We start from the raw sequence: 18,387 nt of genomic DNA, 5'->3' as shown, positions 1-18,387 counted from the left end.
ACTGGATCAGCTGCAGCAGCATAGACAAGGCTTCCTGAGCCCCCTGCACCCTTAGCCCACCTCCTTCTTCTGGGTGGGCTGGAGTACCATGTTTGCATCCTGTCTGAGAACTGTCTTCTGCCCTGCAAAGCACAGGACAGTTTGAATGAGCATCTTAATGACATAGTAAGGAATGAGAGGAGTGAGGAGTGCTCCCATATGCCCACTAAGTCAGACATTCTCCTGAAGAATGTCAGTTTCAATGTTTTGGGGTAGGGTCAGACAGTGAATGCAGGCTCCTATTCATCATTACAGTGGGAGTCTGTTATAGACCACCCAACCAGGATGAACAGGCGGATGAGGAGTTTTACAAGCGGCTGTCAGAAGCCGCCCGGTCGCCAGCCCTTGTACTCTTGAGTGACTTCAACTTGCCAGATGTCTGCTGGAAATTCAACATGGCAGAGAGGAAGCAATCTAGGAGGTTCCTCGAATGTGTGGAGGACAACTTCCTCATGCAAGTGGTAAATGAGCCCACTAGAGGAGGGGCCCTACCTGACCTGTTGTTTGTGAACAGAGAAGGACTAGTGGGAGATGTGAGGGTTGGTGGCCGTCTTGGGAATAGTGACCATGAAATGTTAGAGTTTTTGATAGTGGGGGAAGTGAGGGTCAAGAGCAGAACTTCTGCCTTAGATTTCCGTCAGGCAGACTTTAGCCTGTTTAAGAGGTTGGTGGACCGAGCCCCTTGGGAGTCGGTCCTGAAGGGCAAAGGAGTCCAGGAAGGCTGGACATGCTTCAAAAGGGAATTGCTAAATATTCAGGAACAGGCTGTCTCGGTGTGTAGGAGGACAAACCGTTGGGGAAAAAGACCGGCCTGGTTAAACAGAGAACTTAGGCTAGAACTTAAGGAAAAAAAGAGAGCCTACTTGCTCTGGAAGAAGGGTCGGGTAACTTGGGAGGTCTATAGGGACATGGCCAGATCGTGTAGGGAGAAGATTAGAAGGGCCAAAGCTCAATTAGAGCTTGATTTGCCTGCTATGGTCAAAGATAACAAAAAAAGCTTCTACAAATACATTAACAGCAAAAGGAGGGTCAAGGAGAGCCTCCACCACTTGCTGAATGAGGAGGGTAGTGTAGTGTTAGGGGATGAGGAGAAGGCAGAGGTGCTCAATGCCTTCTTTGCCTCAGTCTTTAACGCCAAGACCGGTTGTCCTCAGGAGACTCGCCCCCCAGAGCCTCAAGTTAGGGACGGGGGGCTGTGTGAACCCCCCGTAATCCAGGAGGAGACGGTTAGTGACCTGCTGTGCCAGTTGGACACCCACAAGGCTATGGGCCCAGATGGGATTCACCCCAGAGTAATGAAGGAACTGGCAGACGAACTTGCCAAACCACTCTCTATTATCTACCGGCAGTCCTGGTTAACTGGAGAAGTTCCAGCTGACTGGAAATTAGCAAATGTAATGCCCATCTACAAGAAGGGCCGGAAGGATGATCCAGGGAACTATAAGCCTGTCAGCCTGACCTCGGTGCCAGGCAAGGTGATGGAACAGATCATCCTGAGTGCCATTACACGGCACATGCAGGACAATCGGGGCATTGGGGCCAGCCAACATGGATTCATGAAAGGCAGGTCCTGCTTGACCAACCTGGTCTCCTTCTATGACAAAGTGACCCGCTTAGTAGATGAGGGCAGGGCTGTGGACGTAGTCTACCTAGACTTCAGTAAGGCATTCAACACCATCTCCCACAGCATTCTCCTAGACAAACTGGCTTCCCGGGGCTTCGATAGGTGGACTCTTTAATGGGTTAAAAACTGTCCGGATGGCCGAGCCCAGAGAGTGGTGGTGAATGGGGCAAAGTCCAGCTGGCGGCCGGTCACTAGCGGTGTTCCCCAGGGCTCAGTTCTGGGGCCGGTGCTGTTCAGTATCTTTATAGATGATCTAGATGTAGGGATTGAGTGCACCCTCAGCAAATTTGCAGATGACACCAAGCTGGGTGAGAGTGTGGATCTGCTGGAGAGTAGGAAGGCCCTACAGAGGGATTTGGACAGGTTAGATAGATGGGCTGAGACCAACGGCATGAGGTTCAACAAGAACAAGTGCCGGATCTTACACTTTGGCCACAACAACCCCATGCAGCTCTACAGGCTGGGGGAAGAGTGGTTAGAAAGCGGCCTGGCGGAAAGAGACTTGGGGGTGCTGATCGACAGCCGGCTAAACATGACCCAGCAGTGTGCCCAGGCGCAAAGAAGGCCAATGGCATCCTGGCCTCCATTAGGAATAGTGTAGCTAGCCGGTCTAGGGAAGTGATCGTCCCTCTGTACTCGGCACTGGTGAGGCCGCACCTTGAGTACTGTGTTCAGTTCTGGGCCCCGCACTTCAAGAAAGATGTTGAGGTGTTGGAGTGAGTCCAGAGGAGGGTGACCAAGCTGGTGAAGGGTCTGGAGGGTCTGACCTATGAGGAACGGCTGAGGGAGCTGGGGTTGTTTAGCCTGGAGAAGAGGAGGCTCTGAGGTGACCTTATTGCAGTCTACCTGAAGGGAGGTTGTAGTGAAGTGGGAGTCGGCCTCTTCTCCCGGGCAACTAGCGATAGGACAAGAGGACATAGCCTCAAGCTTCACCAGGGGAGGTTCAGGTTGGACATTAGGAAGAATTTCTTTTCAGGAAGGGTTATTAGACATTGGAATGGGCTGCCCAGGGAGGCGGTGGAGTCACCATCTCTGGATGTGTTTAAGAAAAGACTGGACATGGCACTTAGTGCCATGGTCTAGTTGACATGATGGTGTCAGGGCAACGGCTGGACTCGATGATCCCAGAGGTCTCTTCCAACCTGATTGATTCTGTGATTCTGTGATCAGGCTTTGCTTACTAAGCTAGACTGGTTAATAACCTTAATACATAAAACAAGGAAGAAGACAGGAGGGTAGGAGGCTTCCTCTTCTTCACCTCAGGCTGTTATTCAAAGTAAATTGGCAGGTCTCACTACTTTTTGAAGGAAACGTGAGCCTGCAAGTGAGATTTGGGCATGCTCTTGAATACTCCAGTGTTCAAGCACCTACTTTGGGGATTCTCATTGGACTTACTTGTATTGAAAATGAAGCACTTGTGCAAAAAGTACTTAGGGAATAAAAACATTAACTCTAGCTCATGTGGAACTGAGGTTCCTTCATAAGTTAGCTGATTTCAAGTTCATGACTTTAGATTCATAGTACCTGCCTATGTTTAATTTATTTAGGTTCTTAAGTCTTCTTCTTTTAAAATTTGAATACATCATCACACTGTTATAATTTTAAATGGTTACCTTCTTTTTTTTTTTATAATCATTCATCAGCATCTATCTCCAGTCTGCTTCCTTGCAGTTAACAAGATCATTTTGTGACTAAGTGTCTGACTGAGTGAAAATTTGGAACATAGCTCAGATCATTAAGGGGGTATCATATTGGAGTGGTATTATATTTAGGATTAATCTGGATGGCTGGCAAGGCTGGCAAAAGTAGATTATTTAGACATCATCTGTTGCTGATGGTCATTTGCATTATTATTATTATGCTGTTCTTTGTGACACCATAATGAAAGTCATCAAGAACGTACTAAAGAGAAGGTTTAACTTCCTAAACATCAGGTTTTGAGTACAGATATTTCCCGAAATAGGTCTAGTTCACATTTCTCATTAACTTACGTTGTGTCTTTCTGATATGGCTTTACATACATCTGGTACTTAATGCCATTTAAAGTGGTGACTCCATAGAAGCCAGATGACATACATTATATTTAAAATCTCGCCTGACAGAATAAGCATTTGGACAAATTTCTTCTCTTTCTTCACTGTAAGGCAGTGACTTGTTCATTCATTGTCTCTTCACCTATGGAAAAAAAAGATGAATATGTGCATTTCAAGGGCTGCTATGTACTGATTCTGTCTCCATATAGGAGATGCTTTAGAGAACAGACCCAAGATCTGATGTCACTTCCTCATATAAAGGTAGGAGTTGCAGGTGACTTGTAGCAGAGGAGGATGCAACAAAGGAAATGCAACTGCTAAAGCAAGAGTGATCACAGTCAAAGAACTTCACTGATAACTATTTATTGTACCCTTTCCCATCACTGAAAGAATGTCCTATTTCCACTGTAGTCACCCATACATCTTATTTTTCCCCAAAAAGAACAGTCATTGGGGATAAGATTAATTACGTGAAAATTTTCACAAAGAAACTGTAGAAATGAAAAAAAAAAAAAGAGCAATAACCTTAATACAACACTGAACTCCAAAGAATTCACATTACAGATATAGCTCTAAATGGACAGTAGTGAATATCGTGGTGAGGCCTTCATGTTAAAGCCAAACATATATATATATATATTTATGTACGTGTTTATATCATGAGGTAGAAGCAGATAATTTTTCTTTCTGTCGCCAAAAAGGCTTCAATAACTTACTTGTCCCCTAAGTCAACATGAATTATAGTCTCACTTACTTTTACTTCTGAATATGGCAGCTAAAGATAAATCTAGTATTTAGAGGTCTGTCAGTTAATAATTAATTATCCTACCACATGTGAGTATATACATATTCAATGGAAATAAACAAACTAACCATACAGAGTTTGATGTCATAAGATAACTGCTCATATATTTTGGGAGGCCAAGCAGCTTATCAAACAGCAGTAAAATCAGTGACCAAAAAAGTAACATCCATAGGAGGGTATATTATTTTGCCCTGTACTCTGCACCCCTCCTGTACTCAGCACTGGTGAGGCCACACCTCCAATACTATGCTCATTTTTGGGTGCCTCACTACAAGAAAGACATTGAGGTGCTGGAGAGAGTCCAAAGAAGGGCAATGAAGCTGGTGAAGGGTCTAGAGCACAAGTCTTATGAGGAGTGGCTGAGGGAACTGGTGTTGTTTACTCTGGAGAAAAGGAGGCTCAGGGGAGACCTTATTTCTCTCTACAACTACCTGAAAGGAGGTTGTACTGAGGTGAGTGTTGGTCTCTTCTCCCAAGTAACAAGTGATAGGACAAACGGAAGTGGCCTCAAGTTCTACCAGGGGAGGTTTAGATTGGATATCAGGAAAAATTTCTTCACCTAAAGGGTTATCAAGCAGTGGAACAGGCTGCGCAGGGAAGTGGTGGAATCACCATCCCTGGAAGTATTTAGAAGATGTGTACATGTGGAGCTTAGGGACATGGTTTAGTGGTGGACTTGGCAGTGCTAGATTAATGGTTGGACTTGATGATCTTAAAGTTCTTTTCCAACTAAAACAATTCTATGATTCTGTGATTATGTTTATTAGGTTAAAAAGCAATGAATAAATAAGATTTATAATTCCTGTGATACTCCACTGTTTGGAAGTCTATAGGGCTGGTAATATGAGAAGACATGTAGAATAGTTCATATCAGATACGTCCACACTTGTAGTGTGAAGAAAAATTAAATAAGTAAATGTTTGCATAGCCCAAGCACACTTTGGCACAACAGGGTAAACCAGGCCCTTTTTATATTAAACCCTGTAGCTGGAAGCTACAGCTGGGTGAGAGTTTGCTCTAGCTAAGAAAAGGGTTAATATGAATCAGTTTACCCAGCTTTCCAGCCCTCTACTAACTGCCCACTCTGTGACAGGTACACAGATAATAGAAGGACAGCCTCTCTCCATAAAGTACCTGACTCAGGAGTCCCCATGGCCACTGCCTTATGCCCCTTGGTAGCTTTCCAGGAGGGCTCATAACTGAGTTCCTGGGAAAAATATGTGTGAATCAGAATCTGGAAGTGAAAAACAGGATTGCAATGACTCTGTCCTACATTGACTCAGTCCCACCCTGTTGTCATCGGAAGAGGAGTGGGGGCTGTACTTCGTACTAACTTTATTGGATCCTAAAATAGACAAGAGTACAGGTACTGAAAGCACCTATGATGTCTTCCCATATAAGAAGTATCAGAATGCTTCTGCTGCCCTTATTCAGTATATTCTCATAACTCACCACAAATCAGTTTTGAGTTGAAAGTTTTGACTCTGGAACCTGTGACAGAATTCAATCAAAGGGAAAAATAAACAAAAAAACTTTAATGGCAATGGTTTGTGTGTGTGGTGGGTTGACCTTGGCTGGATGACAGGTGCCCACCAAAGCCACTCTGTCACTCCCTTCCTCAGCTGGACAGGGGAGAAAAAATATAACAAAAGGCTCATGGATCAAGATAAGAACAGGGAGATCACTCAATAGTTACCATCAAGGGCAAAACAGACTTGACCTGGTGAAAATCATGGTCAGGGACATCTTTCACTAGATACGTTACTCAAAGCCCTGTCCAACCTAACCTTGGTCACTTCTGATGATGAGACTTCTCTGGACAACCTGTTCCAGTGTCTCACCACCTTCATCGTAAAGCATCTCTTCCTTATATCTAATCTAAATCTACCTTCTTTCAGTTTAAAACAGTTGCCCTTTGTCCTATTACCACAGGCCCTAGTAAAAAACCTCTCTCCGTCTTTCTTGTAAGCCTCCTTTATATATTGAAGGAGGACACAATAAGCTTTCCCTGGACCCTTCTCTTCTCCAGGCTGATCAAACCCAACTTTCTCAACCTTTCTTCATAGGAGGGTGTTCCAGCCCTCTGAACATTTTCATGTCCCTCTTCTTGACCCACCCTAGCAGGTTCCTATCCTTATTATACTGGTGACCCCAAAGCTGGATGCAGTACTCCGGGTAGAGTCTCACAAGAAGAGTGTAGAGAGGGAGAATCACCTCCCTCGCCATGCTGGCCACACTTCTTTTGATGTAGACCAGGATATAATTGGCTTTCTGTGCAGCGAGTGCACATTGCTGGCTCATACTCAGTTTTTCATATTGAATAAGAAATGATGAGCAGGAGTGAGATTAGGAAAAAAAAACCCAAACAAAAAAGACTCCTTTCTACATGCAGTAATGAGGCCAAACAAAGGAACTCTAACACCTGCATGTGTGGAGAATGATTTTCAAAGGTTTTCCATCCACATTTTAACCACTCCCTGTTGACTCTTCTAACCTTGTTTTTTTTCATGATGAAGGGAGCAAAAGTACCAGTACCTTGAGATTTACAAGTGCTTTCCATCTAACCTGCTACTCCCACATGAAGACTAAGCTAACCAGCTCTGATGTTTTCTCTGTTTACTGTGCACTGTGCAATGAGTTTCTGAATCAAGACCTCACTGCAGAATATTATGCCTAGAGCATAACCTTTCTTATGTTCACACAAAGCAGTAACTCACACTGGGGTTGAAATTTAATGACATTGTGTTCGCTGTTGTGCTCTGTACAAAGACTTGCAGAAAGAAGACTTTGGTGCACATAAACAGTAATACATTTAACATGCTAATAATTTAATCAAGTTATTTAATAACAAAACAAAGAGAAATTAAGAGACATGCTTTCACTGACCTTTTTTGGTGAGATCTGAAATTAGTTAACTAATTTATTACTTTAAAATGATTCAATTTATGTTACAGTATTATCTAAATCCCCTAACCTGAGTCAGAATGATACTGTGAAAACAGAGTCCCAGTCCCAGCCCCAAAGGGCTTACAATGCAAACTGACAACATAGACAAGGAGTCAAAGAAGGCACATCCAAAAACTGTCAGCAGAGCAGTCATCCCCTGGTATTAGAAGTTAGTAAGTTAGTGATGGGTATCACTTCTACTTCTTCATGCTGATTTAAACACAATAAAAATAAAAACAAAAAAACCCATACCCCCAAAATAAAAAACAAAATCCTTTCAAAAATTCTCATTTTCTGTGCTCTCCATTTTACCCCTAATGCTGAACAGCCAGTGTAACCCTTTTGCTTTCAATAATGAGAAATTACTCATTTTGACCCAGAGTCCTACTGCTAGCTGTGGCGTTAGGAAACAAACATTTAGTAACAGCTGTGGCCAGCTTTGCAGACAGTTTGAGAAACCCAGAAATCTGCCAGAACAATAACCACAATATCTTTAGCTTTGAAACAAAGTAAATATGTTTTACACATTTGTTTCATTCTCAGAAAACACACAGGTACAGCAAAATGATGACAACAGCATAGTGTTAGTGTACTAAATATCTAATTTACAAAGGTCTAATGCTGGTTATGTAGCAGACTCTGCCATACTCTCCTCATGGGTTCAGCTAGATTTTGTGGGTACTTACAGTGGAGAGCAAGGGCACATGCTGAGCTCCCAGGACAGAGTGCCTGTCCCAGTCCTCTGCTTAATCCATAATGGTGCCAAGGGGTGTGCGGGTGTGTGGATGTGTATATCCACTTTCTATGAAAAAGAAATTTGGGCATGAGGTTAGCTTGCCCTCACAGTTGCTTGTGAGATAATGAAAATGTATTGACATGAATGCAGTCAGAACAGAAAGACTCCAGAGATTATGCATTTTAATCAATAACAAAATGTTTGTTTTAGAACTATGGGTAATTGATAGTGGTTTTTATGTAAATTATTTTGGCTGAGCATTCTTGTGCCCTTTAAAGTGAACAGGAAGCATCCTGAAATTTTCAGTCCAAAAGATAATTATCTTTTTAAGTCTGAAATTCATATTTTTTTCAAACCATTTAAAACTTATGGTTCTTTTTTATGAGTCTTACTTTTTGAGAAGTAATGAGTCATTGCTACAATGTTTCTTGAAGACACACAGATATGCTGTGCTGTAGTTAATTAATCATTCATATTTCACAGGATGTTTTTTCCTCACAGAGCCATTCCTGATCAAGTGTCTCTTGAACTCCTTATAATGAAGTTGAAAAGACATAAGCTTTATAAACAGAGATTTGTCAAAATAAGTCATATGAATTAGTAGAGGTTGCTGTCTCTGAGTAATAGAAACTCAGATGGCTCTTATGTTAACATTTGGGAGTGTACACCAAAAGTTAATCTTTACTGGCCATGGTGCTTTAACAATGCAGTGGGAATAGAATTTACCTAGTAATCAGTATAATTGCCTTTAAAAAGAGGGTTGGAAAATAGCCATTTAAGCCATAGATTGAACGTAATCTAAAAATTCACGGTGACAATGATAAATCCAGACGATAATTACAGCAATTGTTCAAACGTACAATCATTTGAGACCAAGCCCACTGGCTTAAAATATGCAGTTTCTGGGTGCTAATTGTCAAAAGTGTTTTGGGTGACTCTGTTTTGTCATTGATGGAAGGGCAAAGCAATGTTGTCTCTATTACACTCCTACGTTGTAACTAACTGGATAAGATAAAAAGGAGAGCTTCATGCTCTGAAAGCAGGATCTCTCACAAAGAAGAAATGCTGTTATGATTCTATATCAAGGCTGGTAAAGAAAGTCACAAGTCCTGTTGGCACAAGAAAGGGCATTCACACTAGTCAAAGACTAAGCATATCTCCTTAGGTTCGTTTTCTGTCATGAGAGAAGGGAGACAGCTTCCTCCTAGGGGTGATACAGAGCATCTACTGTAGGTATGTATGTTGAAATTCTCCTTGAGGACACATCTTTCTACAGAGTAACTCTGTAGAGAGCCTTGCAAAAATCATCTGAGTTACACAGCACACATATTAGCCACATGCCTCCTTCAGTGTGTCTGCTTTGTAAATTTGGCAAATTATTGCACTAAATCCATTCAGTATAAGTTGACTATGGGATAATCAACTTTATGAAAGAGATTCTTAATACTACTTCACTATTCCTTTGTCCCACATATTAATTGTGCAAGAAGCATGAGAGGAAGGAAGGACGGAAGGAAGGACGGAAGGAAGGATGGACTCCCACAACACCCCTGCACTTTCACTGCTGTTAGCTGGCACAGCCTCGTTGCAACCATTCTCCCTTGGCATTTCAGCACTGCTCTAGGCTGGAAAGCAGAGATGAAACATAGGATTCCTGTGAGCAACTCTTATGCTCCTAAGCTATAGATAGGGACTGAGGCATATATCTATGCATGTACATAACAATATGTGTTCATGAATGGTAGCAGATCACACTACAAAATGCCAGATAAAATTATTTCAACCTTCACCGTATCCTCTGAACACCTAACTACACCTTATATTGTAACATTTCAGTAAATAACATTCTCTAGCCCTTACACTAATATACTTTTTTCTTTTCAATAGTAATTTTAATTAATTCATCCTTTCTGACATTTGCATTTGTCTTTAAATGTCACTAGATAACAGAGTTATAATCATTCCAAATAGCTTTTTAATTATCGACCTAATTACTTTTGCAGAAGGTTAAGCTGCACAAACAGGAATAAAACTGTTTGCTTGTGCTCTGTGTTAAGAATGATGTAGTGTTTTCTCATTAGGTATTCTGTAAACTTGCTCGGTCAGTTTTATGTGACATTTGGGGAAAAAAAAAAAACAAGCCCCAAACTGTATATCAGAAGGCTGGAATTAGATTCTAGGACAGCTTAACACCCAGCTGTGTGGAACTCTCATTGATCTTTAATTAATTATGAAATCAAAGTTAGTCATCTTTTTCCATTGCAGTGGTCGTTTTGGGCTGACATGTTTGAAAATGTAAATGTAGAGGGGAACATATAATCTTCCTGCTAGATAGAAGGTTTTTTCTTTGTAAACACTTCTTCTCATGTATTTTTTTTTCGTCTGAAAATTTTCCACCACTGATGATGTACCCTGCTGGCCTGATGGAAAATAATTTCTTACTGGAGAGATTCTATGCCTCTACTGGAGGGTAGCCAGTTTGCATAAACAAAAACAAGAGTTAATTTACACGTCACTGTCATCATATACTATTCTTGAAGGATAGTTCATTCTTTGTGGGTAAAGGTCTGAATATGACATAACTGGGCAGGAGCTCTTTCATTCCTGTTGAAAATCGTGCCAGGTACACTTATATTTTATGGCGTTACTATAACACTATAACAGCTGTCTAATTGCATAGCTTAATTTGTACATCAGCTGTTACATACAGTACTTTTAAAAAATCACGAAGCTAAATTTAGCTCAGAAAACTGAAACTTATGTATTTTTCCGCTCCTCTAGCCCAAATGGGCTAATTAGAATTGAAAAGCCAAAGTATATTCTACACCTATGGGCTTGACTCCCATTTAATAGTCTATATCTCACTAAGGTTAAATAATCTGCAGATGCCAACATATTGTGTTTCAGAGTTTATTCCACTCTTGTGCCCACTAATGATTTAATCATGTTAATATGTATTTGTTAGTTATACTTCTCTACTTTCCTTGGTTTGATTTTATTCAAGGGAATCTTACTGTTAGGTTGCGCTGTAACTATCTATTGCTTTACCAAAAGTAAACTCTCCTTTCAAGGGATCTAAAAATAAAAATAAGCCTAAACACAAAGTTTAGGACAAGAAAAAGTATTCAAAGTCTCTTACCAAACAATGTCACACATAAAATGTACACAGTTGAAGGTGCTGATGTAATTGCAAATATCTCATTATCAAACTGTTCGGTGGACCACTCAGTAGATAAGGAATTATCTGGATGGTTGCAGTCAGAGTTGCAAAGGCTTCATGTCTGGGTGGAGACCAGTGACAAGTGGTGTCCCTCAGTTGTCCCTATGGGGACCAGTATTATTTATCAACTTTGTCAAGGACCTGGACAATGGGATTGAGTGCACCCTCAGCAAGTTTGTGAATGACATCAAGCTGAGTGGTGTGGCTGATGCTCTAGAGGGAAGGGATGCCATCCAGAGGGACCTTGACAGGCTATAGAGGTGGCCCCATGCGAGCATCATGAAGTTCAGTAAGGCCTAGTGCAACAAGGTCCTGCACCTAGATTGGGGCAATCCCAAATATGCTACAAACTGGCTGATGAGTGGATTGACAGCTGCCCAGCAGAGAAGAAACTAGGAGTATTATTGGATGAAAAACTGAATATGAGCTAGCAACGTGCAATTGCAATTCAGAAAGCCAGTCACATCCTGGGCTGCATCAAAAGAAGTGTGGCCAGCAGGTTGAGGGAGGTGATTCTGCCACTCTGCTCTGCTCTCGTGAGACCCTACCTGGAGTACTGCATCTAGCTCTGGGGCCCCCAACATAAGAAGGACATGGAACTGTTAGAGTGAGTCTAGAGGAGGGCCATGAAGATTATCAGAGGGCTGGAGCACCTTTCCTATGAAGAGAGTCTGAGAGAGTTGGGGTTGTTTAGCCTGGAGAAGAGAAGGCTCCAGGGATAGCTTACAGCAGCCTTCCAGTACTCAGAGAGGACTTACAGAAAAGAAAGGGAGGGAATCTGTGTCAGGGGTGTAGTGATAGGACAAGGGGGAATGGTTTTAAACTGAAAGAGGGTAAATTTAGTTTAGATGTTAGGAAAAAATTATTTCCTGTGAGGATGGTGAGACACTGGAACAGGTTGCCCAGAGAAGCTGTGGGTGCCCCCTCCCCGGCAGCGTTCAAGGCCAGGTTGGGGGGCTTTGAGCAACCTGGCTAGTGGAAGGTGTCCCTGCCCATGGCAGGTCAGGCGGAACTAGATGATCTTTAAGGTCCCTTCCAACCCAAACTATTCTATGATGCTATGATAAACTGCTGAATTTGTAGAGGGTGAATTAATTTGGTTTTGAGATTTTGTTACCTTCAAATGAGACACTAAATATATGTCAGACTTCCTTTTTTGTTTGCTTCACTTAGGATTTATAATATATATGAAAGAGTAGAATACTCATATTTTCCTCGCTATCTTTGTTGTTATTTGGATATGTTCTAATTTCACACATGCAAAATTTATGGGTTAAACATGTACCTTTCCTTCTTCATTCAACAATATATACAATTTTTTGTTTTCTCAGAAACTGAGGATAGTAAAGATTAAGACATTTTGAATGAATGCTGCATTTAAGAAGTGCTTTTCATCTTGAACATTAAGCGTTTTACAAACACTACTTAAAATCTTTTTTTCTAGCAGGCAGTCTACGATATGTTGCCTAGTTCCTTTTAGTTTTCTTAAAATGTTGCCGTATTCAAAGAAAGACAATAAAAGTAGTATATGAAACAATGCTGATGCCATAACATTTTATGACAGGGTTTTGCTCTTACATATAATGAACATATTACTAAGAGGAAGTATAGCTGTGTCCTGGTTTGGCCCAAACCAGGCCAATTAGTCTTAGAGAAACCAAGGTCACTGCTAAATTCCTCACTGCTTATGAGTGAAGAGCCGAAGGGGGCTCGCACCTGCAGGGAGGAGCAGATAGGGCAGGTGACCCAAGATTGACCAACGAGGTATTCCACCCCATACAAGTCATTCTCACTTTCCTATTTATCACTAACACACTGCCTCCTGGAGGTGGGGCCCAGGAGGGAGGAGCCCTCCTGTCTCCCACTGATTGGTACCAGCTTTGCCAGTTTCCAGTTAAAAGCCTGCAGGTGTGATGGCAGGGGGAGCTACTGCATTTTCCCCTCTGCCCGTGCTGGGTGGAGGTACTGCATTTTCCCCTCTGCCCGTGCTGGGGAGAGCTACTGCATTTTCCCCTCTGCCCGTGCTGGGGAGAGCTACTGCATTTTCCCCTCTGCCCGTGCTGGGGGGAGCAACTCTGCCTGAGGAGGATTGCCAAGCTCTCGATCTTGGTTTTGTGTATATTTGTATATATTTGATTATTTCTATTATTACTATTATACTTTTTTTCATTACTATAGTTTATTAAAACTGTTTTAACTTTCCAACCCATAAGTCTCTCTCCCTTTTCCCTTTCCCTTTCCCTTAGTGGGGGGGGAGAGGGTTAACAGAGAGCATCTGCCACCTGGTTAATAGCCAGCCCAGCTTTAAACGGTGACAAGCTGGAAGTATTGTGACTGTGAATTTACACTCAGGAACAAATACTATTAAGAAAAAGACAGTAGAGAAATATTGGTATGGACAGTTAATAGGTGTGCGGTAATGGCAAGACCTGTAATAGTGTCAGACTGGTAGAGGAAACCAAGTAAATATTTTTTAAAATATAATTTCTTATGTTAAATAATATTTTACTATCAGATTAATTTCTGACTAAAAAAGAAAAGAAAATAAATATACTAAATAGATATATGGTGTTCTTTTCATAAATATCAAAGGTCCCTTCCAGCCCAAACTATTCTGTGATTCTATGATTCTCTTCAGGTTTGTTTTCTGTTGGGTTCTTCCAGACAGATCCTTGAACAGTTCGCTCTCCTGAAGTCCAGAGTTGTTATCCTGCTTTTGGCTCCTTCCTGTCATGATTCTGAACTCCACCATCTCATTATCATTGGCAACTGAGGTTGCCATCAGCTTTCACATTACTGACCAGTTCTTCCATGTTTGTAAGTATGAAACCATGTCTAAATTTTCAGTATGTCAACTGCCGTTTCAGCTTGAGAATTCTTGGGTTGTCACAATGGCAAGGTATCTCTATTTAGTCCCCGGTCTTCCAGCTGATCAATGGTATCTTACAAAGACAGACTAGTGGATATGGTGGTACGTTTATAACATCTTCCTTCAATAGAAACACTGAATCCTCAGGTATTTTTAGGGTACTGGTGTTATCTTCCCTTTTTTTTTTTTTTCCCCTGGAGTCAGCTTCCATCAAAGCCAAGAATCTGTATCTATAAGAAGCAGGAGGTCAAAGAAGTAAATTCTCTGTAAGTGGCTGATGGACTAGGCTCATTTATGCCTATCAAATCTACTGCTTTTTACATTTCAGATGTTAGACTTTATGACAAGGTTCTGAACTCATAAAAAGAGTTACTTGCTGGAGTACAGAAGTATGAATATAGTTGCTTATGATTAGATACTGAATTTCTAAGCTAGTTTTGGTATATTGAAGCAAATGTAGTTCTAAAATAGCTTCATAATGCAAGAAGAAAGTGCCTTGAGTCATAACGACATTGCAGCTACAAAAGTACAACCCTAAGACTCACAAAACTTTGACACAGGTTTTGGATTGTCTATATTTTCTCATCCTAAGAGAACCTATAACAGCACTTTCGAAAACCATCATTTTTACATGGCAGTTACTAATGCCTTTACAGAATCACAGAATCACAGAATCACAGAATCACAGAATCACAGAATCACAGAATCACAGAATCACAGAATCACAGAATCACAGAATCACAGAATCACAGAATCACAGAATCACAGAATCACAGAATCACAGAATCACAGAATCACAGAATCACAGAATGTTAGGGATTGGAAGGGACCTCGAAAGATCATCTAGTCCAATCCCCCTGCCGGAGCAGGATTACCTAGACCATATCACACAGGAACGCGTCCAGACAGGTTTTGAATGTCTCCAGAGAAGGAGACTCCACAACCTCTCTTGGCAGCCTGTTCCAGTGTTCGGTCACCCTCACCGTAAAGAAGTTTTTCCTCATATTTATGTGGAACCTCCTGTGTTCCAGCTTGCACCCATTGCCCCTTGTCCTGTCAAGGGATGTCACTGAGAAGAGCCTGGCTCCATCCTCATGACACTTGCCCTTTCCATATTTATAAACATTAATGAGGTCACCCCTCAGTCTCCTCTTCTCTAAGCTAAAGAGACCCAGCTCCCTCAGCCTCTCCTCATAAGGGAGATGTTCCACTCCCTTAATCATCTTCGTGGCTCTGCGCTGGACTCTCTCTAGCAGTTCCCTGTCCTTCTTGAACTGAGGGGCCCAGAACTGGACACAATATTCCAGATGCGGCCTCACCAGGGCAGAGTAGAGGGGGAGGAGAACCTCTCTTGACCTGCTAACCACACCCCTTCTAATCCACCCCAGGATGCCATTGGCCTTCTTGGCCACAAGGGCACACTGCTGGCTCATGGTCATCCTGCTGTCCACTAGGACCCCCAGGTCCCTTTCCCCTACGCTGGTCTCCAACAGGTCTGCCCCCAACTTATACTCATACATGGGGTTGTTCTTGCCCAGATGCAGGACTCTACACTTGCCCTTGTTATATTTCATTAAATTTCTCCCCGCCCAACTCTCTAGCCTGTCCAGGTCTCTCTGAATGGCTGCGCAGCCTTCCGGCGCGTCAGCCACTCCTCCCAGTTTTGTGTCATCAGCGAACTTGCTGACAGTGCACTCTATTCCCTCATCCAAGTCATTAATGAATATATTGAATAGAACTGGTCCCAGTACTGACCCTTGAGGGACTCCGCTAGACACAGGCCTCCAACTGGACTCTGTCCCATTGACCACCACTCTCTGGCTTCTTTCCTTCAGCCAGTTCACAATCCACCTCACTACCTGATCATCCAGACCACACTTCCTCAGTTTAGCTGCAAGGATGTTGTGGGAGACCATGTCAAACGCTTTACTGAAATCAAGATAGACCACATCCACAGCTTTACCATCATCTATCCACCGGGTAACATCCTCATAAAAGGCTATCAAGTTGGTTAAGCATGACTTTCCCTTGGTGAAGCCATGCTGAGTGCCCCTAATGATCCCCCTATCCTTGATGTGCCTAGAGACAGCACCAAGGACAAGTTGTTCCATCACCTTTCTGGGGATGGAGGTGAGGCTGACCGGTCTATAGTTACCCGGGTCCTCCTTCTTGCCCTTTTTGAAGACTGGAGTGACATTCGCTTTCCTCCAGTCCTCAGGCACCTCTCCCGTTGCCCACGACTTAGCAAAGATGATGGAGAGTGGCCTAGCAATGACTTCCGCCAGCTCCCTCAGCACCCACGGGTGCATCCCATCAGGGCCCATGGATTTATGGACGTCCAGATTGCTTAATTGGTCCCTGACCCAGCCCTCATCAACCAAGACAGATTCCTCCTCTATCCTGACTTCTTCTGAGGCCTCAGGGGTCCAGGGCTCCTCAGGACAGCCTCCAGCAGTATAGACAGAGGCAAAGAAGGCATTCAGTAACTCCGCCTTCTTTTTATCCTCTGTCTCCAGGGCCCCCACCTCATTCATCAGTGGGCCTACATTGCCTCTAGTGTTGGTTTTACCTGCAATGTATTTGAAGAAGCCCTTTCTGTTGTCCTTGACCTCTCTTGCAAGGTTTAATTCCAAGGAGACCTTAGCTTTCCTAGTTGCCTCCCTACATCCTCTGACAACAGACTTCTATTCCTCCCAAGTGGCCAGCCCCTCCTTCCATGATCTGTACACCCTTTTCTTCCACTTGAGTTTGCCCAGCAGTTCCCTGTTTAACCATGCAGGTCTCCTGGTACCCTTCCTTGACTTCCTACCTGCTGGGATGCTCTGATCTTGAGCTGGGAAGAAGCAGTCCTTGAATGCTAACCAACTATCTTGAGCCCCCTTACCTTCTAGTACCCTGTCCCATGGGATTTCCCCTAGCAATTGCTTGAAAAGGCCAAAGTTGGCCCTACTTTATGGATTGTTGCGTTTCTCTTTATGCCGTAAGTTACAAAAAGATGGGTAGGCCAGATGTAATAAAAATGTCTTGTTTTGTGGTAATTCTCTGCACTAAAAGCATGCAATTATCTGCTTGATGTCTCTCTGGTCTTGCCCTTATTGCTCCCACTCAAGGTTAATTTGGTAGCCACATAACTGAAGTCTCATTAATGCAAGATCAGGTTCTCCTTTGCTCTCCTATGCTTTTAATTTTCTTCTGTCTACTTACAACATTACACTCAGGCTGCATGGCAAAAGATAAAGCAAAATATCTCACAGCTATTCTGATGGCTCGGAAACAAACAATAAGAGGTGGCCGTAGGATTATCACATATGACTATATCACCCCATTCTTAGAAGTTCTCATCTCCTCATTTTGTTGCCAAAGGAAGACAGATTAGGTTTAACTATTCAAAGGAATTCAAATCAATAGCAGCAACAGCTATTACTTGTTCCTATGAAAAATTGTGTACTTAAGAACTCCTTGCTTATCATATTTTAAGAAAATGTGATCAATCCAGTGAATTAGTTCATACAATAAAGAATATTGTTTATGCTACATACTCATCTTAACTTGTGCTTATTTGGATCACAGGTAGGAAAAATAAAACAAGTAAAGGCAAGTGAAGTGTGAACCTATCTCGTCATGGATTTCACAGAAATGGATTTTGTGACTGGGGGAACATTGACATTTTACAGAAATTACAAGTAGCCTTCAATCATTGCAACATGGCTACTTCCATTTCTGTTGGTGTTCTCTTATCTTTACTTGCAAGACCTAGGTCTTACAAGTTTCTGCACCACTCCTAAATACAAAAGTCACTGGTGTTATGGGTGTTGATATCATCATTCTTTATACACTGGGGGGATAATCTTAAAAATATAATTAACTCACATGTTGCTGACACAGTAAATCCTTGCCTGGTCTGGTCTAACTCATGCAATGGTATGAACTTCAGGCCAATGGTTGACAAAGTTTACATTTATAAAACTAAAAGCATAATCAGCTCTCCTGTGCAGAAATACTAATATGTTTTCTTCACGTCTTTTATGAGAATGAATAACTTTTTGATCACTGTGCTTGCTTATGGTGATATTCCCTTCAAATTAACATCACTAGGAGTGTGGGGACCTCAAAAT

Source organism: Nyctibius grandis, chromosome 3, assembly GCF_013368605.1.
Source record: "Nyctibius grandis isolate bNycGra1 chromosome 3, bNycGra1.pri, whole genome shotgun sequence".
NCBI lineage: Eukaryota > Metazoa > Chordata > Aves > Nyctibiiformes > Nyctibiidae > Nyctibius > Nyctibius grandis.
The sequence above is the reverse complement of the archived record's forward strand: the minus strand, read 5'-3'. Positions refer to the sequence as shown.